Here is a 25735-nt window from a genome sequence, read left to right on the forward strand (position 1 = left end):
TGTAAGTAATTCACTCTGTTAATGAAGGTTGCATAAACACAGAGAAGAGGTCACAATAGAGCCATGAGAGAGTATAGATATGGGGGAAAATAGCTCAGAGAGTAGGGATGTCTAAGACTTTTCGTATTTTAGACATTTCTATTTTACCTCCAAATTTTTTTTCAAAAAACATGAAATTTGACCAGTTTGTTTATTTTTTTGCCAAAAAGCTAGAATATAAAAAATCCCTAAAATATCTTAAAATGAACTTTTAAAATTTTATTTTCCTTGTTCTTGATTAAAAAATTAATTACCTCGTATCTACTAATCATTTTGTATTGAAAACGAAGCACCACACTCCCGTAACTAACTCCTTTTTGAATATAAAATTTGGTTGAAAAAGACTTATTGAATTAGGAAAGAGAAGGAATCTGAGTATATCTTTGTAGATAATATAAAAAAGGCAAAAGTGGAGAGAGAAGATGATTATTTTACTATTCTTCTCTCCTCTTTTCCTTATTTTAAGGAGGAGAGAGGGGAGGGGGCTAAAAGGCCCATTTGTGAGTACATTTTTTTCCTAATAATAAATTATATAAGAGGTTGCTTTTACAATAAGCATCCATCCATAAGATAGAATGACGAACCACCATCAATTAGCTTCTCAATCAATTGCATCTTCATCTTCAACTCCACACAAGAAGGACAAAACACCACATATACACCATAGAACATACACAAAACTCACACAGACATAAGACAATGTAGTCTAATTAAGGAAAAATTTCAAAGGAATGGTGGGCGACAAGGCTGTTAGGTTAGAACACAATTCTGATGAAAAAAAGGTGTATTCACATGAAAAAATGAGAAAAAAATGAGACACAATTACAAATTAATAACAAAAAATCAGACTCAGAAGAAGGGGAGAAAAAAGGAAAGATGTCCAAGGGAATGAATAGCTTGAGGCTAGCCAAACAGATTGGTATTTTGATGAGAAAAGAGCATGTTCACATGGAAAAAATGGCAAAATCACGTAAAAATAAACCCGTAAATACGCAAAAATAAATAATGGGAAATTTGTGCATAAAAAAGAGGAGCTATAAAAAGAAAAAAGTATCTAAGAAAAGGGAAAGATTAGGGCTATCACATCAAATTGCAATTTTGGTGTAAAAAGGTAGGTTCGCATGGAAATACATCATAAGAGCATAAAATTCTTCAAAAATTAATAGCTCATGAACTATGTCTTCGAATTGAGGATCGTAAAAAGAAAAAATGGCTACATTGAAGGGATGAATAGGTTCTAAGATCATATTGCAATTTCATTGAACGTAGGATGCATTTACATGGAAGATCAGTAAAATGATAAAACCACCAAAAGGGAAAGCAAAGATTGTAGAAACGGGGTAGAATAGGGCAGGTGGGTGAGGAAGGGACCTCAACAGAGCATAAGGAAAATGGGATATCGTGTAAGGATCAATCAACATGGTACTCACAAATGTATGCAACCAAGACGTATAGGGATGCATCCCCACACTTAAGACATGAACATATAGGGTTGACTAATCAACATGGGTCTAATATTTGACCATGACCCATACCCATATGTCCCCACACTTAAAATATGACATACACATAAATAAATGTAAGAGGTAGGATTAGAAACACTTGGCCCATTCATTTGGTTGATGGAGTTCATCATTGACATATGGTGGAGAGTTGAAGTCATCCACAGGAGGTATCAAGGCTCGCCACAACACACTTTCGGCATGGTAGGGACCATGTCGCAACTCCTAGGGAGGTAGCATCGTTGATAAAGAGCTAGTTAATTCATCGATGGCAAAGTATTCATCACTCAATCTCGATTGTCACTCATGTGGAAATGTAGATCAGTCTTGCTCACCTCATAACTCACATCATTTGAAGAGAAGGATTGAAATCCATGTCTCACACCTAGTTTAGAAATTGACAAGAAGGAGGATTTAGAAGGAGTATGCGAGTGTGCACAGTTGATGGTGTATCAATATGTCCCAATCCATTTGGCACAGGTGCAAGAAGGAATGAGAGGGAGCCTTATCGTGCACTACACAAAATAGAATGATATGTGTATGGTGATGGTGGAGGCATGTCCCATGTGTGCATAGGGAAATGAGAACGTACATGACTCTAATTGTCATAACCTCCCTCAATCCTCACCTCTCAATTGATGAAAGGGAAATCAATCATACTTAGCTCCCCCTCTGTCTCATGCTCTATTGATGAATACATGAGGGTAATCGAGGCCCTCACATCCATTGATTGAATCCTCATTGCCACACTTGTGCGAAGGTTGTATGCCTTATGTGCAATTGATGGTGTAGTAGTGCATACTACCTTGTGCTAGCATATAGTGTGAGAAGGAAGGCCAGGGAGCCTTTAAGTGTAGTACACATGAATAGATCGTGCATTGTGCATTGAGAGGCCCAGCCTATGGTGTGCAACACTCCATTCAAACATCTCACCTCTCTATTGGATTTAAAAGGCAAAGACTAGTCACTTATCCCATCCTCTGCCTCACACTCATCTAATAAATACAAAGGGTAGCATAGACTCACATCCCCATCCATACATGATTTTAGTGGTTATATGTCGCCAAATGGGTATACTTTTATTTTTTCGATTTTTTTTTTCAAAACTCGAGTAGGTTGAGTTATAACTCCAAAATTTTTTATTCGCCAACATTTCTAAGGTATATCGAGATTTTGAAGGCTCTTTTGCCATTCATATGAAACAAATATTGAAAAAAATATATTAAATTTGCCACAGTATTTATAAGTTATGGGATATATATAGAAACATTCACCACATGTACATATGTACTCATACACATAGTACATACATAGACACATGTCACATACTACTTATCCTTGCTCCTTCTTTACATACTCATACACATGACTCACACACACCCCTCCATGCACACACATTACTCAACATTACATCTACTCTTGTATTCATACGTACATATACACATTTCTTAGAACCAAAAGGTTTGAGGTACTCATGGTCATGGGGAGTCTACCTTATAGAATACGTAAGATACCATGCGAGTTCAAAAGAAAGGGTATATTTATTATATTAACTTACAGTTTTCTAAAAACAAAAGGGATTTATAAATGTGCTTAATGTAAATTCACATTATGGGTGTTTTTATTTGAAAATTCTCAGAGGCACAATGGGGGGAAATTGGGGGTGGGGGGTTTGGGGGGATGTGTCTATTTGAGAGCCCCAAATAAAAGTCATGTCTCCTTTACCACCACTTTCTCTCTTGGTATACAAAGTGTTGGTTTTTTTTCAAATCACTAGCATGTTTGCTTGGGATATCCCTACTTCATAAGGAGCCTATGCCTCTTTCAACATCCACTGTCAGCTATTAGTTTGTACCTTTCTCATTCAAACCAAAGGCATTGGTCTATAAGAAAAAAACTAATGCTTTCTCTTTGTAAAATCCTCAATGGCAACCCTCAAATAGCATTGTACCTTCCCTCCACAAAAAGACAAAAGAAAAAGCTATGTCTACAAAATTGTACCACACGGTTTTGTTGAAATAGACCTCATTTTTACCAATGGGGGGGTGCTTTCTCTTCTAATCACCTTATCATCCTCTACATGCTAAGACCACTTGCTTCAAAATATGAGGATACACCCTTCTCCATGATCTCTACAAGGATCAAAGTGAAGATTGAGACCCAATACCCTCCTCATAGCTAGACTTGGGAGAGCTACAATTGCATCTCAAGCCCCCCTCAAGTCTTTGGGTCCTTGCTTTATCTTTTGATCTTATGTAGATGTGGAATATCAAAAGTATGCTTGAGATATGAACTTCATGCTCAACCATAATTTTTAGAAGAATACAATATTTGAAAAGAAAAGAAAAGCATTCATCAAACACTCTTATGTTAGGCCACCAAATATGGATGCAATGAAAAAATTTAGCTAGCTTGGTCATGCGTGTCATGAATGGTACACAAGACATAGGGTTCATTGATTGAATTTTATCTTAAAGCACTCCTCTCAACCCTAATGAAAAAAGAGAATAATCTTCACTCTATCATGTGTTCTGAACTCTTTGAATGAATTAGATTAGAAGCTCACTTTAATTTTGTGAAGATTAATTGTTTTGCAAAGGGAAGAGAGGGAGAGTGTGTACATGTGTAATTTGGTGAAAATGTGTTATTTTGTGAAAGTGGAGTTAGAGAGAGAGAGAGAGAGAGAGAGAGAGAGAGTGTGTGTGTGTGTGTGTGTGAACATATGGCGACCATGGCATAGAGAGAGGGTCAACACAGTCCTAGTAGGTCTAGCTTCCCTCGAGCTAGCACGGCAGAAAAGATCTGAGGTATCATCATCATCATCATCCATCAAATCATCATTCTTGCTAGCAATATTTCTTCAAGTCTTAGTGGAGAGTTGGTCTTGCAATCCATAGATCCTCTTTGCATTCAATCAAATCTTAGGAAGGCAAAGGCGGAGTCATAATGGATGCAATACTTCAAAGATCCTCGTAGCTGTGGGAGTTGAGACAATTGCAACAGCAAGGTAGTTTGCCCCAATATATCTAATTACAACATATTCAACCTTTACATCTGATAATGACGCATTCAACCTCTGCAAAATGCATACAATAAGCCTCGAAGCTAGGCTACAACAAAGAGGTAAGTCCTTTCTCGCTACATCTTGATATTGATTTACATTTATCATTTCTTGGATAGCAAAGGTAGGTGTAATTGGTTTTAGTAGAGCATGAGTTGAGGTTATGTGTGAGAGGTAGTCACAAATGTATGTGGTTTGAAGCTCTATGGGAACTTTCGCTCAACCGCAAGACCCACGGACCGCTTATTGTTTCAAGCATTCCAAGCCGAGCACTAATGGCTACCTCTCACATAACCGACGCGCCATCCATATCTACGGGTGTAGTGAGCTTACCTCCTTGCCGTTCGAGTTACCTCCTCTCCTGCGCACTCTGGTAGCTCCACGATCCAAGTGCAAGCTTCAAGCAAGCTGCATCCTCAAGCTCCACGCTCCAAGCTCCATTGCCACGAGCAAGACAAGAGAAGAGAAGAGAAGAGAAGAAGAGAGGAGAAGATGGAGAGCTTCTCCCCCTTGGTCCCTCACCCTCACACACTCACTCCCTCACACTCTCACACTCCCTCTCTCAAGCACAAGCTCAAGCAAGCAATAACAAGAAGAAGAAGAAGAAGAAGAAGATGAGAGCTACTTTTGGCCACACAAAAGAATGAGCTTCTCATTCACTTTTCAACTTTATATACAAAACCCTAAATCCCTTTTGGGCGGTCATCCCCTTTTCCTCTTTTTTACATGGCCGGTCGTAGCCTAGGCCCTTTTTCCCATTGTCCTTCTATCTTTCTAGATTCCTTTCCACCACCCATCTACATTTACAAATTGCACGGGTGAGAGCCCGGCGCTCTTTTACAAGATTTTAGGGTGTGCCTTTTTATTTTAAAATGCGCCTTTCCCCTTTTGCATTTGCCTTGGACTTTTAAGGTTGCCCTTGCGCTTTTGGCCTTTTCTCTTATTCTTTCTTCAGTCAGGCTACCTTTTTTCCCCTTTGCCCTGCGTCTTTTTTATTTCCTTTTGCTTTCTTCGTGTTGGGGTTAACATTATCCCCCTCCTAGACGAGTGCCAGTCCCATGGCACTCACCATCGTAGGTAGCAGGCTATAGCATGCACCGAAGACGTGGGTGACAAGGACGCCTGTGGTTTCCATGGAGGAGTGTTGGTGGTGGTGTGGAAGAAGGTCCTAGGGGCCTGTTGGTGGCCAAGGTGGCTAGTGGAAGGCTGTTGGAGTTGGTGGTAGGGCTGTTCTGTGTTGGGGATGGTATTGATGGCCAGCACAAGTGCTGGTTTTCGGCTTCTTTGCGGGCTTGTCGGATAGTAAGGGATAAGCATTCAGAGTTGGGTGTCGCTAAAGAGCGATCGACATTTCGTTGGAGGCTTCAATACCTGCAATTTGAAAACCTCTTGTGTGGTCTCTCCCTAAGGGGTAGTGCTAGTCTTCTTATCGTACACAAGACATATGTGATTAGTTTGGGAGACAGGTTGAACTCTAAGCAAGCTGAGAGTATTGTCCTGCACTTGAGGACCCAAACTATGTATATACTTCGGTGCAGATATTATGTGAGTGCTCGTGCGTATTTAGATATTACTTAGTTAGAAGACTGTTGGCCTAGTTCCTTGTATAGCAACGAGTCAGTGAAGCAAGGGGCTAAGTTGATGGAAAAATTTGTCGATGAAGATGGGGAGTACACTTGAAGATTGCTTGAGACATCATTATGGTCTTGTCAAGGTAATGTAGCATAATTGAGCTGCTTGATGTCTTAGCTTTTGGTAGCTAGTGCCTAATTGTAGTGCTTGAAAAGTATGTTGTACTTTTTCATTATCTTTCATGCCTTGCTTACCACTGTTGATTGTAATGGCATTGAGATGGAGTGCAAAAGAATTATGCAAGTGGTTCAGGGTGACAGGTCTAACCATAGGCGAGGCGAGCTCCCTAGGTATGTTCTGCCCTTAATGTGCCCTGAAAAATTGTGGGGGATGTGCAAAGGGCTAGGGAATTAGGGACGGAGCCAGCCGACCAAGGTCACTGGACGTATCTAATTTGAGGACCCCTAGGTGTGGTGCTGTGATCTGTGTGCTTTTTTTAAATTTAATTTAATTTAATTTAATTTTCTTTTTCTTTGTTTTTTCCCTTTTTTTCTTTTCTTTTCTTTCTTTCTCTCTTTTTTTTTTGTGGAAAAAATGAATACAATCAATACCATACATTAAGGTGGCTAGCCTTTCATTTGGATTGACAAATGTTGGGATCCAAAGGCTATGAAGAATGGATACTATAGAGATGATTGTGTTACCAGCCTTGATGCTAGAGGAACTGTTGTTGAGATGAAGAGATACACTTGAGATTTTGCAACCCTCTTTGTCACATATGAGACCTTGAACAATTGAGGTAGCACTTGGAGTGAGCTGTGCATGGACAAGGGTAGAGCATCTTGCGAATTGAATCCTGGATGATGAAGAGACGTTCGCCCTTGTTGAGAGCGTGGCTCCTGCTTGATCATAGAGTTTGGCCAAGAAGGAGGAGGTAATCGATGATTATGCTTTGACCATGCTCAGTTGCAATATGTGCTTTCTACAGAGGTGTCCTTGGGTTCTCATCCAGTGGCGTCTCTGTCATGGCTTTTGTTTCTTGGTATTCCTGTCACTTCCTCCCTAATGGTTCTTTGTGGGGTTGGTGGTCGTGTGGTGACTTGGATATTAAACGCCTCTAGACCTTGACCTGTGTCATTCTGCATCCACTTGTCACTTCGTGGGAGTATATGCTCACTTGCGTTAAGTACATCGAACCAATGCAATCATGTTAAGACATAATTTTTCAGAATGCTATGATGCTGATTGCAATGCCTATTCCAGTGCTTGTTAGAGACACAGCATATATTAATGATAGGTAAAGAAAGTGTGTACAAGTGGGAAGTCTGCCCCTTTAATCATCAAAAGGCAAAAAGTTATGGCATGATGACTTTTCAAGTTGCTTGTACATCAAAGGGGCTACTTGATCTGCACAAGGAGGAGTGAGTCCGGGTGGTCCGGCGGACTAAGGCAGTGCTGGTGCGGGGCTCCTGTGAGGTTGGGTAGGGAACATGTCGCCCGGGACATGAATGGTGTAATCCCTGGCCGCCACCGTTTCCAAAATGCTTTTGAACAAATCATTGAATTCTTCCCTGTCTCGAGCTGCCCTTTCTACCTTTCAGCACCTCGTGCCCAAACGTCATTGGGTGTTTGCACAACTGGTGATGCCACTTCTTGCGTGCTTCTTTGAGCTTCTACTCCCCTAACACGCGGATTCTTCGGCCTACGTCTGGGACGGTGTCGCTTAGGGCCACGTTTCTTGGCGTACCTTTTAAGAGTGGGCATGTACCGCACCGGCAAAGGGGCGTATGCTGCATGTTCCCGTGGACTGCGGAAAGCGTCCTTGCAAGCTAGCTGCCCTTGGTTCTCCATGTTTTCCTCGCGGGGGGCCTGTAAGATGCGAATCAAGGATTAGGATTTATCACATGATAAGACAATTCATATGTAAGGGATTATAGTGCAGGTTATCAAGCTCATAGGACGAGAAGGGGAGGGGTGGGACATGCAGTGTTGTTGTAGAGGGATGGCCCCCGTGATGTATATTTTGCCTCCTGCCATTAGCAGATCTTGGTTCACGCCGAGTTACATCGGCTGGCGGTCATGGATTTAGGCAAGGCTCCTCCTCGGAAGGATAGACGGGAAAGGGAAGAAGGTGTATAGAAAGGGATTACACCCTGTCTACACCATCAGAGTTGTTGGTCAAGGCTTCCTATGGTAGTAATGTGGGTTGCGTGCCCTTCACTTAGAGGTGGGGATGGTCACACGGCTTTTAAATGCGTGATGAGAGGAGAACTTGAGAAGCTTAGCCTGTTAGACCCAACTCTTCTCCCTGTGCTTGACTATCATTGCTTGTGTGTGTTGATATTGTTTATACATGGTGACACAAAAATCAGTGTTTATCTATATACATATTTATGAATCCATGTCACTTCACGAGGATAAGAACCAATTGTAGAACTCGGGGTTGTACTGGAGCGTGGCACACACATCCAGCACTCGTGGCAGCTTACTTAGTACCGATAGATATTTTGCCACATCGAGCAGCATGGACCCTTGTCCGAGTCTACTAGCAACATGTAGCTCCTCCTCAGTGAGAACCTTATCAAACAAAGAGTTTTCTTGGCTAGGTTCAGCCAAGTCTGTACCCCAAATGGCAGTCAGCACACTCGAAGGGAAGTTGGTGCCACATAGGTTGGGTCCCTTTGGGATCGCCATTTGGCCAATCGCTCCTCAGAGACTGTCATGATTTGAGCCCCTAGTTCAGCCATTGCAACGCGATCCTCACACCAATGCTGTTCAAATTGACTTCGGCCCTTTGTTAGTTGCTTTAGTTGCTCTATCTCTAAGAGATTTGGTTGGCAGAGCACATCATTGAACGTGACAGTTAAGCGTAGTTTGTCGGCTTCCTCGTCAGAGAGGAGTCGCATGCCTTCATGCAGGGGCCTGTCATAGTGCTCGTTAAGATGTTCTTGCTCTTCCCAGGATAGAGGAAAGGGCAAGTAATCTCCAAGCTTCTCCTTGGGGATTGTGCCCACATCTGCAAGGACATAAACTCGTGCGAACACCTTGAGCTTAGCATCCAACTCAGCTAAGCATTCTGCGATACTTCTATGTTCAACGAGGGGTTGCTCGGTTGCTATCTCATGCAAGGTTCTAGGAGTTTTCCTGGGCTTTAGCATAGCTAGGGGTTTAGGCCTATATGAGCAAGATTGGTTAACGCTAGGATTGCTCATGCTCTTGGGGTTTCCATGTTTTTCTTGAGGCTTCGTTATTGCGTCATGGTTCTCCTTTGGTGTGACTGGTGAGAATTCGTCATCCCGTCGTGACAGTGTTGTATCCACTCTTGATTTGTCAATGTGAGTTCTATTGTTAGAGATAGAGTGTTGCAAGCAGCCATTGATGGTAATGACTGCTTTGATTTGTCAGAGCACGCGGATGTGTCTGAGGTTTCGCCGCTATTAGGAGAGGCATCAGTGGGCTCATTGGTGGATGGACTAGATGCTTTATTCATCAGCTCTCCAGCACTCTTTGTCCCAATGTCCTTGGGGTTCGCAACCACATGCAACTGTTGTTGTTTTCGTTGTTTCCTCCTCTTTTTCTTGGTCAGCGCAGGTGCAACTAACGTCTCAGGACCCTGGGCTATATCGGCTGCCGTTGATGTGCTTGGTCGGGCCTCCGCATTTTCCTTCTCTAGAGGGTCCTCATGGGACCTAGTCGTGGCCTGCGGAATAGCCTTGCCAGGTTGCCTAGGTACAACTGTCTCCCTTTTGGGGGAGTCTAGCTCTTCCGCCCGTTCCCCTGTGCTTAACTCCTCCAGCCTAGGTTTTAGGCGCTTTCGAAGTGCTGGAGTTGTTAAGGAGGTAGGTCGCGACACCTCCTTCACAAGTAAACTAGTAAGGACATGTTTCGCAAGGGGCCTTGTCATGGCCAAGGGCTGTGACTGCTGTGATCCTTGATTTGCAGTAGTAGCAGCTAGTTCAGTGGACTTGCTACTATTGGTGGATTGCGGTGTCAAGTCCTTAGGGCAATTGGAAGTGGTCATTGCTCTTAGAGCATTCACTTGCGCAGATCGAGTATCAGTTGAGCTAGCCACGGTGGATTGCACATGCATATCCTTAGGTTGAGAGCTAAGGGGGGTGTCGTGTCCCACCTCTTGGACATTTGGAAGCTCTGATGTAGGTAGAGATTGGGATCAAGTAGCCGCACTTGACGAGTGTTGTGCTTCCTGTGTCCATTTAGGGGAAGAGGGTGTAGGAGACTTGGGACTCCTAAGTGGCTTTGACACTGGTTGGGAGATTTGCTCGTGGCTGTTAGATGATTTTGCTATTTGCTTTATTGAGCATTTAACCTTGCCATGAGCAATGTTGTGCCTATGATGCCTACTATCCTCTTGGGGAATCAAAGGCTCCTTGGGAACTAGTGGCTTTTGCGTATCCTCAATGATTACATCTAATGTCTGCTTGTCAAGCACACTAGGCTGAGGATCTACCCTCCAATTGGTCCCGTTGGGTTTCTTGATTTCGACCATGAGGGGCTCGGTCACTCCACTGTTTTTGACTTGAGCCTTGGTTTTTCGTTTAGATCTCCGCCTACGCTTCTTTGCTCTTGATACAATCTGGCCTTCAATCGACAAAGGAGGTTCAACAGGGGGTTTTGGTACCCAAATCCATCGATTACCTGCATAATACCCTTGAGCACGTAGCAACGCTTTGGATATCCATCGCGGCGTTGCGCTGACCCTCCATCGATGCCTGCATCTATAAGGCTTGGGCTTCTTTTGGGGTCTTTTATGATATTTGTAAGTCCAAATCCCGTCCTCGCCATTGTCTCTTGACCTTCTTGTTTCTGGCATGGCCTCACTCACTGGTTCTCGTTGTTCGACCTATGCTTGTATTAGTTTTTCCAACAAGTCCTTGCTCTCGTTAGTAGGCTTGACTGTTACGTCAGCACCTTCCTTACCTTTCCCTTGAGGTTTGATGAGGTCACCCTTGCTAAAGGTTGTGACTATCCTCACACCCGGTAGTGTCAAGTGTATCCTTTGTGCTACACTTGGTCACCCTTTTGAAGGGTTTTCCTAGGAGGGTTTCTTTCCCACACCTAGCACTATTTGGAGGAACATGAAATAGGATAGGCAAACTTTCCGTTTCAAATGTCTCAAGGACTTTGGACTTTCCTACGAGTGCTTGTGGTGTCCCCCATAAGGGCTAAGAATTGTGCTAGTCGGTGTGAGCTCTGGTTGGCCTAGTAGGGTCCATGATTCATAGGTCAAGATGTTAAAATTTGCTCCTTCATCAATTAGAGCATCAATAGTATGCTCTCTTTTCGCGGTGAGTTTGACCCTAAGATAAGTGGGTGGTACTATGTCTTCATCTTCTGGGTCCTGGCTTGTAAATTTAAGCCTTCTGACAGATGCCCTTGAGTCCCCACTTGCATGACCAGACGTGGATTCTCCACCAATGTCTTGGGTTGTCTGTGAAGTGTTGCTCAAGGTACATCTCTCATCAAGAGTGTCATGTCTAGTCATCTTGGCATTTGTAGCTTGCTAATGTTGCATTTCACTTTGACTAGACATGGTATGAACACAATGTCTTTATGTTCTCGTGGTGTGGCCTTTTTGCCCTTGATGGCTAGATTGGCCCATTGATGTTCTAGGGTCTCTGTTTCTCTTTGTTTGGGTATGGGATTTTGGTTGCTCTTTTGCAAGTGAGAATCCATGCTCGTGTAGAGCCATTACTACACTAGGGTCCAATTTGGGGGACCTCTCACGACGCATGTTTTCTCTCCAACCTACTCGGGGGAGGTGCGGAGGGGGGGCAGAGCCCCCTCTGCGGTGGTCCGGGAGGGGGGGCAGTCCCCCCCGGCCCGCAGGGCCGTTATGGTAAATGCCATACACAATTTGGAGGACCGTTTATAGCCAAATTTTGAACTACGTGCTCTAAATTTTAGCCCAGTGATGGATCTGTGATGTGCCTTTAGCTCTACGTAGCCTTTGGGTTCAATCTCGGGGTTTAGATGCATCAAAATTTGCGTTCTGGATACCTGGTCCAAAATTTGAGTTCCAAAATCAGACGAGTTGATCCGATCGGACAGTTGTCCGAACGTCCGATTCTCAATCGGATGTCAGATTCTGAGACTCAGACACTGAATCACGTGTCCGATTTCGCCAACCCGAACGCACTTTCGAGTATGAAATCGTCCAAAATCTTAAGGTATTTCTTATTGTAAGCTACAAGATTCCACAGGAATGATGCTGGAGTGATGGGGAAGAGATCTATATACCTGGGATAGCCAATAAACTCCAAAATGCAAATCAGCAAACGAACCAAACCCTCATGTCTTGTTATGACAGCAGAAACCCTGATGCTTGTTTTTCTTGTTTTTCTTTGTTTTTTCCTACCCTAATGCACCCAAATCACAAAGTAAATACCTACACTACTTCATTCCACAACATAAATCTCAAGAAAGCAAAAAACCTACTTGCCAAGGAGATCGAATACCATCTTTAACCCCCTCGCTTCCTACCTATCTACCTCAAGCGCACTGGTTCGGGGAAAACCCTACTCCAATGCTCGATTCGAAGCACACAAGCGCTCAAGGCTTGAATCCGTTGGTCCCGGCAACGGAATCAAAATGTGAAAACTTTCGCTAAACCGCCAAGACCCACGGACCGCTTATTGTTTCAAGCGTTCCAAGCCGAGCACTAATGGCTACCTCTCACATAACCGACGCGCCATCCATATCTATGGGTGTAGTGAGCTTACCTCCTTGCCGTTCGAGTTACCTCCTCTCCTGCGCACTCCGGTAGCTCCACGATCCAAGTGCAAGCTTCAAGCAAGCTCCATCCTCAATCTCCACACTCCAAGCTCCATTGCCGCGAGCAAGACAAGAGAAGAGAAGAAGAGAGGAGAAGATGGAGAGCTTCTCCTCCTCGGTCCCTCACCCTCACACACTCACTCCCTCACACTCTCACACTCCCTCTCTCAAGCACAAGCTCAAGCAAGCAATAACAAGAAGAAGAAGAAGAAGAGGAGAGCTACTTTTGGCCACACACAAGAATGAACTTCTCATTCACTTTTCAACTTTATATACAAAACCCTAAATCCCTTTTGGGCGGTCATCCCCTTTTCCTCTTTTTTACATGGTCGGTCGTAGCCTAGGCCCTTTTTCCCATTGTCCTTCTATCTTTCTAGATTCCTTTCCACCACCCGTCTACATTTACAAATTGCATGGGTGAGAGCCCGGCGCTCTTTTACAAGATTTCAGGGTGCGCCTTTTTATTTTAAAATGCGCCTTTCCCTTTTTGCATTTGCCTTGAACTTTTAAGGTTGCCCTTGCGCTTTTGGCCTTTTCTCCTATTCTTTCTTTAGTCGGGCTACCTTTTTTCCGCCTTTGCCCTGCGTCTTTTTTATTTCCTTTTGCTTTCTTCGTGTTGGGGTTAACAAGCTCTTAAAGGAATAAGAGTTAAGTCCATGCGTGAAGCACAACTGTACTCTCCTAGAATGTGACATGTTGGAGCACTAATAGATTGTTGCATCTTATACAATCTTATTGGGAGAAAGGAAAAGTTAGGATGCATTTTGTAGGCAACATGATTTATTGATGTACTACATGCAATCGTTGATCAATCATTCTTGCAATGCTTTGCGTGGCATATTTTCCATAAAGATTCATCATGGAGGGTAGCAAGATTAAATAGAGCATATGTAAGCCAATGGGTTGGTGACTGGCCCTTCATATCAAGGTGAGGATTATCCTATCTATCATGGCTTTTGACCACATTCCAATCGATGTAGTCTTCAAAATCACCCTCCATTTCAACTCAAGGTATCCTTCCTAAAGAAACATAAATTCATTGAGTAAACCAAACAAGCTTTGGTTTAGGCTGGTTGAAGGCAAGTTGAACCCACTCTTAGATTAGAAGGCTACATGTTTTTATCAGATTTCACTTTCAAAGGAAGATGGCAGAGATCAAATTGCATTTAGAAGAAAACATATGGTTGGTGTTTTTAGATGTAAAGAGTTTATTTTGTATGATATTTCTCTTAATCATAAAGATGTTATTCTCATGTGGCTCCTAGTAGAACATATTGAAGATTTTCTTATAGCTCAAGAGATGAATAAGATTGCAGGTTTGAAAATCCAATTAAAGGGAAGATGGTTGATAGAGGGAGATACCCCCATCCCTCTCTTTTTTTCAATACTCTTAAGATCAAGTATAGAAAAGATATGACAATCGTGATGGAAGAGAAGAATGGATGCTCTCGTTTTGATGGCCTTTGCTGATGCTCTCCACAACTTGCTTAATCATAAGGGAAAGCTGGTTGTTAAGATAAATAAGAGGGTGGATTTTGAGAGGAATGACAAAGCAATCATCTTGAAGTCAAAATACAACTAGAAGAACTTATACCCACAAACCTCTTAGAGAAGAAAAAGTAGGCTCTTAGATGTCTAGCAAGCTACCCATCTACTAAACTGAATGTGTTCATCTGGAAGATATTGGCTAGAAAGCTACTAGTGAAAGATACACTTTCCGATTTTAGAAAGTTTCAGTACTATGCCTTGTTTGTTTTAGGGAGACATAAAACTATCCTACACTTGTTTTGGCATTGCCCAATGGCAAAGACATTGTAGACTAAACCAAAAAATGGGGTCTCCAAAGTAGGTCTTAATGCTTCTACTAGCATGTGTCTATTACCTTTTCAAGGACAAAGGTGCCTTGGATGGCAAAACTCTTAAGCTTTGGAACTTTTTAAGAGCTGTGATTTTGAAGCATACATGGTTTCGTAGAAACATGATTCCTATGTAGAAAGCTAGAGCCCCATAGGTGCAACTTTTTTTTAGATCATGTGTATTTCGAAACCTTAGCCTTATTGAAAACCTTAGGCAATGCCCCACACCCCCCCCCCCCCCCCCAACTACTGCAGTGAACTGTATGCATGGATAGTAATGCAAATGGCTAAGATTTGTAACATCAAATGAATGTTGTGATTTGACCTTCAAGGCCATAATACACATCTCATGGAGCCCAATCAATAGCATATTGTCCACCTAAATAACGAGAATCAATAGAACATTTGCATTTATGTGGACAAAGAACGTGCTCTTAGTGTGAGTGACTAGAACCAAGAGCAATCAAATGACTATGCATCTTGCCATAGGTGCTTGTTTCAAACCATACGAGACCTTATGCAAACAAAACCTTGCTCCTAGTATTTGAAATATCATTCAAGCTATTCTCCAAGAGCTAGGGTGATGGTTTTCAGGTAAAACCATATCGGATATTTCTTGATGATGTAAATATCTATTAATATAAATCGTATTGTTGCGAAAAGAAAAGGCACTTAAAGGAATTGCAATTTTCAAATGCAAAGCTCATTGCATTTCCATTCCCTTGCACAAGAGATAATTTAAGCAAAAATGTCATAAACCTTGAGATTGTGTGCATCTTTGTTGGCATGTGTGTGTGTGGGGTGTCATGAGCCAGCACTGTGACCCCTGCATCTAATCCTCCCTCACAATGCTTGTCCAACAGGAGCGAGCCAATCCCAAGAATTCAGCCATTGCCCACAAGCAGGGTGCAGCCCCACCCCATAGAAAAGATGAGGATGACAAGAATGCTTCCGCGGTGAAGATTGACTTCAAAGCTGCTTACCCTAGATCTCAGCTGCTTTGAAAGGACCCTAGCCGCCTTAGCCAAAAGCAACTTACCCAAGTTTTTCATTTTGGGTCTTGTGCTTCTCACTGTCCTCATCCTCATCGTCATTTGCAACTGCAGTAACTACTCGGCCCTCCTATGTATACACTCAAGCCCAAAGAGTGCCGAGAAGAATCCATACCCTGAAGTAGACTTCAAGAAGGTGTACAATGTGGTAGATACTAGGAAATTCCATGTTGTCAAGGTAGACAAATGGATCATGGTAACAACCTCTGACTCTTTCACAGAGCAAGTTCAGGCTATGGTGAAAATGCAAGGATGGCAAGTTGTTGCCATTGGAGATACAGAGACACCAAGTGATTGGGAAGTGAGAGGAGCCATTTTCTTGTCAGTTGAGTAGCAAGAAGCTCTTGGTTATAGGATCCTTTCCCACCTTCCATATGTTTCATATGTGAGGAAGAGTGTTGGATATTTATTTGCAATCTAGCATGGTGCAAAGGTGATCTATGATGCAGATGAGAATGCATCCATAATAGGGGGGATCTAAGCAACCACTTTGACTTGGAGCTATCTAATAATAGGGGCAAAATTTTTTCAACCCTTACATTCACTTTGGCCAGAGATTCGTGTGGCCTAGGGGCTTCCTTCTGGAATCTATAAGCAACATAAATGCATAGATTTGTTATGGACATACGCCATCTTAGTAAGGATTAGCTAATGGGTTCCCTGACATTGATGTTGTTTTTAATAATACTCAAAAATCATAATCTAAGTTGTCTGATATCAAGTTTGATACAGAAGCCCCTCCTATTGCACTTCCATAGGGTATGATGGCTCCCATTAATCATCTCAAACATTGTTCCATTCTCTTCATCTATCATTAAACCCTCGAGTTTCAGACATAATGAGGGGATATTGGGTGCAAAGACTCTTATGGGAGATCGGGGGTTATGTAACACTATATCCACCATTGATTAACGGGCAAGATACCTTAAAGCCACATTTCTTTGAAGATGAGAAGGAATTACATGACAGTGTTGACACAAGGCCTGACTTTTTGGTCTCTTGGAGATCAAAGAAGGCAACCTTCTTTAAACGAGTTGATGATCTAAGCTATTCTATGGCTCAAGCAGGTTTTTGGACAGCTCAAGTGTGGATTATACTGTGGCTTAGCTTCAAGATCTTGTTTCAGTGGGGTATACCCAACCAAGAATGTTCACTCTTGAAATTGACAGGGGGAAAGCTCTAACAGATTAGTCAGTACATTGGGAGTTCATGCCTTTGGCACTCCCTTCCACACACCTTGGTGTGGTTGAAGCTTTAATAGTAGGCTTTGAAGCTGGAAATTTGCTCAGATGGAGAAAGTTTTATGGGGATGTTGTCTTAATCCTGTTCTGTGATTGGTGAATTAATAAAACAACACTTGGACGGAGAATGCTTTATGGCAGAATTTTCGACACTGTGGTGACACTTTTCGAACAAAGTGATCCATCTTTTGGAGTTGAAGTAGTTGAAGTAGTTGAAGAATGGCAAGCATACAAGTGAGTGAAATAAATACTCTTTTACCTCAATGTGGATATACATGCTGAAAGTTATCAGGACATTCCAATAGCTTGTGTTTGTAGTTCATATCATTTGTTTGTGAAGGTCTAATCCATAAACAAAATCTTGCCTTGATGTCTTGGGAGGATTTTAGTTAATAGGTTTATGAATGACATAATTATTGAGAAATGAAGCTATTGTCCCAGAGGGGGTGCCTTCTCTTTGGGCTTCTTTAGCCCATCTTGTATTGGTAGAGTTTTTCACAACTAAAGCTTTGAAAGTAGTAGGTTCTATTATGTTGCAATGTTAATGCTTCTGAAACATACTAGGATGCCTTCAAAGACATGCTATGTGTCAGCAACTCAAAGCAACTGAAACTCAAAATAGGAATGGATGTCTAAAGCAGGCCAATTTTTTGACACTAGCTTCATTATATGAATTTCCAAAGAGTGGAGTGATAGAAACTTGCTTTGATGATGTTGATATAGGAAAATTAGAGGAGAACGACTTTATTACCACACAAATTTGTGGACCCATGAGCCATGCAAGCATGCTTGGATGATGTTATAGGTGAGGAAAAATACCCATTATCCATACTCTTGCCATTATGACAATGTGCCAATACATCTTCAAGTCTTGTGGAAACGATGAGACCTAAAGACAAAAGTGCTTCAAGCACTATCGAATAGGCCCTTCTTTAAACTTTTACCTCTGTTGTGATTGCCAAATTTTTTAGAACCAATTATTAGCATTCAACTCTTTGGTCACCAAGGGATTAATATCAATCAAAATACTTGATCTATATATCCCAAATATTCCCTCTAGATGTTGTTGTCACAAAACCAATATCAAGTAGCTAGTTGGATGGATGAATCTACTAGTTTTGTTTGTTAACCATCACTTTTTCTTTTGTAGACAACTTTCTCATATCTTTGAGCGTTATCCAAAAGCAGAGGGGTTCCTGTTTATTAAAGATCACATTATTTTGAATTATTGGAGCTTACTGCAAGCCAATAAAACTAAATTCTGGAATTTATAGAAGGTCAATTTGTCAACTTTCTGCCTTGAAAATTAACTCCTTTGTAAATTTGACTTAAAAAAGATAATGTTCCTGTTTTTTAATTTCATTTAATGTAGATTTTATGTGAGGATCAAGAGTTTGGTGTGGGGTCCAGGCTATTATACAGTACATAGATGGAATGATTTCATTAAGCCTTTTTTTTAGTTCCAATGGTTAAGACACATAGTGTTGGTAGCTGTTGTTCACAAGATGCTGTAATGTTGAAACAAGCTATCGATCGACCTACTGCTCTCTTTAAACTATAAGCATATTGTCTAGTGAAAATGGCATTGTAGAGCTTATTCAAACTGATTTGAACGGCCAGCAAAGCAATTGTAATTGATATATCCACTTTAGAAAGGTTGTTCCTTTCCACTTTATTGCTGCAAGAATTATCTTGAAAACATGCTAAAAATAGGCATCATCTCCTCTGAATAGGATGCTTTTGTATAATGTATTCCCTTCAATTCTTAGATATGATTGCTACTATATTGTAGAAGATATCCAAAACACAAAGAGATACTCATTATCTACTTTGCAGACTCTGAAGTTTGAAGGTATGGCCAACAAAGATGCTTAGGGTCTTCATCAAGAAAAGATTCTTACAAAATTGAACATAATCAGATGTTGTTTCATCCTTGACCATTTGATCTTATGCTAAGGAATTAGAGGAACAGGTAGTAGTGAGCTTGCTGCAAGTTAATGTTCATGCTACATGTTGCATTTAAGTAGCTTGATTGGAGAAAAGGATTTGTATAGTTGGCCTTTTAGGTTTAGGAGTAGCAGTAGTAGAAGGAGATCAAATTAGCCCACTCACTATCATTCCAGACTTACTGTCATTCTAGGATTAACTTGGAGAATTTTTTTTGAGCTTTACAACTTCACCAACTACAAACAAACCAGCAATTGAAGCTTCATCTTGAAGACCAGTTTGAACTCCACCACACATGTATTGTGCTGCTAGTACCATAGGTATCAGATACTTGTTAGTGCTCTACTGGCTTCATTTGGTCTTCATGAGTAGCCTCATCCATAGCTTCAACATAAAAAACAAATGCCGATTGCAACATCAGTCTCAGCATAGCTACTTTGAAGGCCTTGGTGCACAGATTGGTCGTTGTATGCGCGCGTAGTGAGCGTCAGAAGATCCCCAAGAACAAAAGAACTCTACTTTTCACACAAAAAACAATGAAGAAAGCTTGCATGACATGAACAAGAGACCAATTGGGTGCAATCTCCCCCCATGCCTTGTGTGAGCGCTCCACAAAGCATGTATTTCATATATTATTCATCTTCAAGCTCAAATAATAGCCCAAATTACAAAATATCACGCTTTTGCTTTTGAGTTTGCTTTTGTGCCAATAAAGAATTAAAGCTAATGGGCGCCCAAGAAGTCAAGCGGTACCCAAATACAATGTCCAATACAAGTATTTAAATCGTGCGCCCATGCGCATACAAAAATAATAAATAAATATCAAGCTCTTTAATAAATAAGCGCAACAAAATATAGGCACCATGCCTAAGATATGCGCCCATCAAAAATTGATCATAATTTTGAATACACGCTATCCTCCAATGCTTCCCACTACCACCGCTGCTTGCTCTACACATCAATTGAAGCATTCACAATTGTTAGAAAAAATAATACAATTAAACCCACAAAAGTGAATACCTAGCAATCTTCAGCTACATAAATAAATCGGTTAGAAATCAATCCTAGCCTTAATTTATACGAGTGCGCACTCTAAACCCATAAACATTTATTAATTTAAATATGTATTTTGCAGAATCACCCGCTATGGAATCACCCATGTACACATAAAATTAACAAAACGCCCGAAAAGGATAGGCGTCCCCATCGACTTCTCGCACAAAGAATCCACTTTGTGTATGAGCCCTGGTAATAATAAAATTTTACGGAATCCTTCGCAAAATCTCACGAAATCCACCGTGGAATATGCCTCCTGGCATCATACCCCCGAGGTGGAATAGCAATTGTCCTCACTTTCTATTAGCTCAATGTGGAGCTAACAGAGTGGGGAAAGCATTTAAGTCTCTAGCGGGCATCCATTGGGCCTCTTCAACAGGATGATTTTTAAACTTGACCAAATATCTAGAATATCTACAGTCAGTTCTAGTGGTCATAAAGTCAGTATTTATAATAGTTTTAGGCTCAAGGATTTCAGTTTCATCATCTAGCAAAGGAGGGTTTTCATAGACAGGGTGTACAGGTAATTGGCCTCTAAAATGTCGTAATAAACTGATATGGAAGGTGTTGTGGATTTTCCAATGTTGTGGTAGTTCTAGTTTAAATGCATTGTCATTGATTTTGTGTATGATCTTGAATGGTCCATAAAATCTAGGTGCTAATTTCACAACTGGGTGTTTATCTACACTTCGTAATCTACGTTTTTCTATTCGTAACCAAACATAATTATCAACTTTAAAATTCATAGCCTGTCTTTTCTTATTTGCTTGTTTTGTATATGATTGCTGGGCTTTGGCAATCATATCTTTAACTTCATCAAAAATAGTAGCATGCATGTTAGCAATATCATCAGCAGTCTGAATTTCGTTTGATAATGATGCAACAGGTGTAGGCAATCGATACCCATAAATAACTTCAAATGGTGCTTTCTTTGTAGCTGTATGTGGTGTATTATTATATGCAAACTGAAGTAAATGTAGATGTGTATCCCATGTGTGTGGTTTTGAAATGGTGTAAGTACGCAAAAGATCTAAAATAGTACTGTTAGTAGCTTCTGTTTGACCGTTTGTTTCAGGATGAAATGCAGATGAAAAAACAATCTTTGTTCCTAAGTTAGCCAACAAAGTAATCCAAAAATTATTACAAAATCTAGAATCATGATAAGAAATAATGACTTTTGGTAAACCATGGTTAGTAAAAACAGTTTTCAAAAACAATTGAGCAGCTTGGGATGCAGTTAAAGTTTTCTTGCATGGAAGAAAATATGCTTGTTTGCTAAACATGTCTACAACAGTCCAAATCATATCATGATTAGCTTTAGTGTTAGGTAAACCATTGATAAAATCCATTGAAATCTGTTCCCATGGTCATGATGGAATAGATAATGGCATTAGTAAACCATATTGTTTACCATGGTGTCTTTCAACTCGTTGACAAACTAAACATTCAGATACAAAGTTAGATACATCAGTGTCCATATGTGGCCAATAAAAATCTTCAGTCAATGTACGCAAAGTAGATATAATTCCTCTATGACCTTGATATGGTGAACAATGAATTTCATGCAAAACAAATGATCGAAATGGAACAGTCACACATAATCTTTTTTTATAAAATATGAATCCATTATTGTAAGATAGTGAATCAATAGGAATCCAATTATTTGAAACTAGTTTGTTCCAATCAGCTTGAAAAGTAGGATCCTGATGATAAGTATCTTTCATAGGGATAAGGGAATCAAATGATATCACAAAAATATTATGAATTACCGGTCTTCTACTCAAAGCGTCAGCTACAACATTCTCTTTCCCAGGTTGATATTGTATAAGGGGATGAAAACTTTGAATAAAAGCGGCCCATTTAATGTGTCGGTCAGATATTTCTGGTTGACTAAGGATATGTCTAATGCTTTGTTGGTCAGTTTTGATCATAAATTTAGATCCCATTAAATAATGTTTCCATTGACGTAAGGCTTGTACTACAACTAGCAATTCTTTGTCATAGGTAGAATATTTAAGTTCAGATGGTTTGAGTTTACAGCTAGAGCAGGCTATAGGATGATTATCTTGTATAAGGGCTGCTCCTATTCCAGATCCACTAGCATCAGTAACTACTAAAAAGAATAGTCTATTGAAGTCAGGTAGTTGTAATATAGGAGCATGAGTTAAAGCATGTTTCAATAAATCAAAAGATTTTTGTTGATTAACAGACCAGTTATACACAATACCCTTCTTTAAAAGTTTTGTCAAAGGTAATGCAAGTAATGAGAATTTCCTCACAAACTTTCTGTAAAAACTAGCAAGACCTAGAAAAGAACGTAATTCATGCACATTTTTGGGTATGGGCCAATTTAAAATTACTTCTATCTTTTTAGAGTCGACTTTAATACCTTCTGATGAAATAATATATCCTAGATATTCAATTTCTGTCTGGAAGAATTCACTCTTTTCTGGATTAGCATATAATTGATTGTCTTTTAACAACTTAAAAACTAAAGACAAATGTTCATAATGCTCATTCTCATTTTTACTGAATACTAATATGTCATCAAAGAAAACTATGACACAATGCTAATGTTTCAAAAATATGCAATTCATCATACAACTAAATGTGGCTGGTGCATTAGTTAAACCAAAAGGCATAACTAGAAATTCATAGTGTCCAAATTGTGTTCTAAATGGAGTTTTGAATATATCAGATTTATCCAATCTTACTTGATGATATCCAGATTTAAGATCTATCTTACTGAATATAGCAGATCCTTGTAGCTTATCCATAAGATCATCTTACCCTAGGAATTGGATATCTATTCTTAACAGTAATTTTATTTAGGACACGATAATCAATGCACATGTGATAAGTATTATTTTTCTTTTTCACTAATAAGTCAGGTGCACCAAATGGAGAACTACTAGGTCTAATTAATTCTCTGTTAAGTAATTCTTCTATTTGATTTTGAATTTCTTTCTGTTCAATTTGGTTATGTCTATATGGTGCTTTACATGGTGGTTGTGTTCCAGGAATTAAATCTATTTTGTGATCTTCAAGATGTGAAGGTGTTAATCCAGGTGGTAAATTAGCAGCAAAACAATCTTGAAATTGGGCAAGAAATTGTGTATGCCTAGGATGCATTTGTTTTTCTTTAGCTTGAAGTTCATTCACCCATATTAAATAATATTTGCTACTTTTACGTAATGCATGTTTAGCGTGAGTATGAGTAAGCAGTGAAAAATTATTGGAAGTGTGCATACCATGCAATGTGATTTGTTTTTCTTGAAAATAAATTTTAATTGAATGCATAGAATAATCTATGTCAAGATTGTATTGATGACGCCAAGGCATTCCTAAAATAATGTCACTAGACTGCAAAGGTACAACTAAGAAATTTCTTCGTTCAGTATATTCACCAATTTTAATTTCTAAATTATGCACCTCTTGTGTTCCATTATATCTAGTACTTAGGAATGCAGCCTTGATGTGATAATGTGTAGAAACAGTTTGTAAATTCAATTCTTTGACTAATTTTGCAGAAATAAAGTCATGTGTGCTCCCATCATCATGTAAAATAGTCTTTTCTTTACCATGCACAAAACATTTCATTGTTAACAAAGAATGAGGAGTTGGCATACCTGGCAAAGTATCCGAAGTAGTACCAATGTCGTCATCATCTTCCGTAAACTCTGGCATTTCCTCACGTTCTTTTTCTTCTATGGCTCCCAGATAATTGATATGGACATGTGGATTTTTGGATTGACAATTGGCTGCTAGATGTCAGGTTGATGGCATTTGTAACAAACTATGGGTTTTGCTTTAGATACATTATTGGTAATGGCAGGAAGTTTAGGAATGTTAGGATTTGACTGTGGGGATGGATTAGGATGTGGATTGATGTTTGATGGCAAGGCAGGTGGTCGTGTCCAAGATTTACGGAATGAAGATGGAAGAAAACAACTTTGATTGAATCTTCAAAAATTTAAATTGAATTGTTTGGAACCAAAATTACCATTAGTTGGAAATTGTTGTGGTCGCTTGTGTCTTCCGCGAATCTTATCTTTAGTATCATGAGCCAAGGAAATTGCATCTTCAAGGGTTGTTGGCTTGAACATATTGACTTCCGCATAGAAATGTCCAAGTAGGCCTGACATAAACTTGCGTTTATGAGTTTCTTCAGGTACATCTTCGAGCATACGTAGTTGCAGTAGAGCATTCCAGAAACATTCAGTGTATTGGGAAATAGGTTCGCGATCCCTTTGTTGTAGAAGATCCCATTGCTTGATGGCTTTTTCATGGAATTGAGGAGGAAGGAAATTCTGCACAAATTTCTTTTGGAAAGTCTCCCATGTAGTGGGGCAATCAACACTCTTGCAGACCATAATCCACCATAAGGATGCTCGGTCAACTAAATGGTTAGTGACACATTTAATTTTGTCTTTCTCAGCATATGTTTCTTCATGGAAGTAATCATCAAATTGACTGATAAAAGCAAGTACAGTCTTTCCATCGTGTGATCCATTGAAAGTACAAAATTTGAAGTTCCTTTTACTTATCTTTGTTTCTTTGCGAATGGATTGGGCTTCAAGTGTTGCATCGATGGTACGTCGTATAAGATCTTTAGGTTGCAATCCATCTTGGTCAGTGGTAGATCATTGCAGATTGGCCAATTGAACTTGCAAATGATCTTGTCGAGCTCCTCGTTCTTCTTCAAGCTGCATCATAATCAAATCCAACTTTTGCTCCATCATTGGTTCGGGTAGATCTCCTTCAAGATCGTCCATGTTTTGTTCAGTCATCCTGCAAAATCCAAAAGACCTCACACTCTCGAAATCTTATTAGCAAGATGAGTGTAGCTCAAAGGTAGGTTTACAAGGCTTGTATATTTTGTTTGGCTTTTGTAGGCATTCTCCTTTATGTTTGCGGTATTTGTTGTCACAATCGTCTTCCAAGAGAATAGTGTTGCGTAGAAACTGCATATGAACTTCTGTGTTTGCTAAAACTGGTTCAGCAAGTCTGCAAGTGTGAACACGGACTTCGAGAGAGCAATAAACTGATTCGTGTACTTCTGCGTATGAACTGTCTCTATGATAGTTATTGAGTAAATCTTTAGTGACCTTGTGACTTGCAGGATTAAGAAGGCTTGGACTACTTGGAGAACTTAAAATCTTAAGTCACCAATCTGATTTTCGTGGACATCAAGATATACTCGATGGAATCGACAGTAGCGAAAAGATACTCCCGCCACAGGCTGCCCCGCAGGCGGAATAATTCAAGTCTTTAAGCTTTTTAATAAGCTTACTATTAAGCTTAATAAGCTTTATGTTAAAGCTTTGAAGCTTTGAGCTATGGAGTTTAGTTTTTTCTTATCTGAATGAAGATGACTTATTGAAGGAAGTATCTGCGTGGTCCTTCTCCTACAGAGGCTGGTCTCTCGCGATCTGAGGGTGCAAAAGGGGGTTCTTGACTGCCAGGAACACGCTGGTATTGACCGTTCGTGATGAAACTGACTGTAGAGCTCGATCGTTCCAGGAGCTCTGCATTCACGCAAGATGGTAAGCGATTGAAAGCTCTCGATCTCAGCTTCGCTCTGATACCACTGGTGCACAGATCGGTCGCCGTATGC

General features: G+C 40.4%; 1 pseudogene; it reads left to right on the plus strand.

Moving 5' to 3' along the window:
* LOC148041535 (putative glycosyltransferase STELLO1) overlaps positions 1-18544 on the plus strand; it is an 87924-nt pseudogene extending 69380 nt beyond the window's left edge.
* Positions 18545-25735: the final 7191 nt, after the last annotated feature.

This window comes from Lygodium microphyllum, chromosome 1 (genome assembly GCF_053477565.2).
Source record: "Lygodium microphyllum isolate KBCC chromosome 1, Lygodium_microphyllum_v1.1.10, whole genome shotgun sequence".
Classification (NCBI taxonomy): Eukaryota; Viridiplantae; Streptophyta; class Polypodiopsida; order Schizaeales; family Lygodiaceae; genus Lygodium; species Lygodium microphyllum.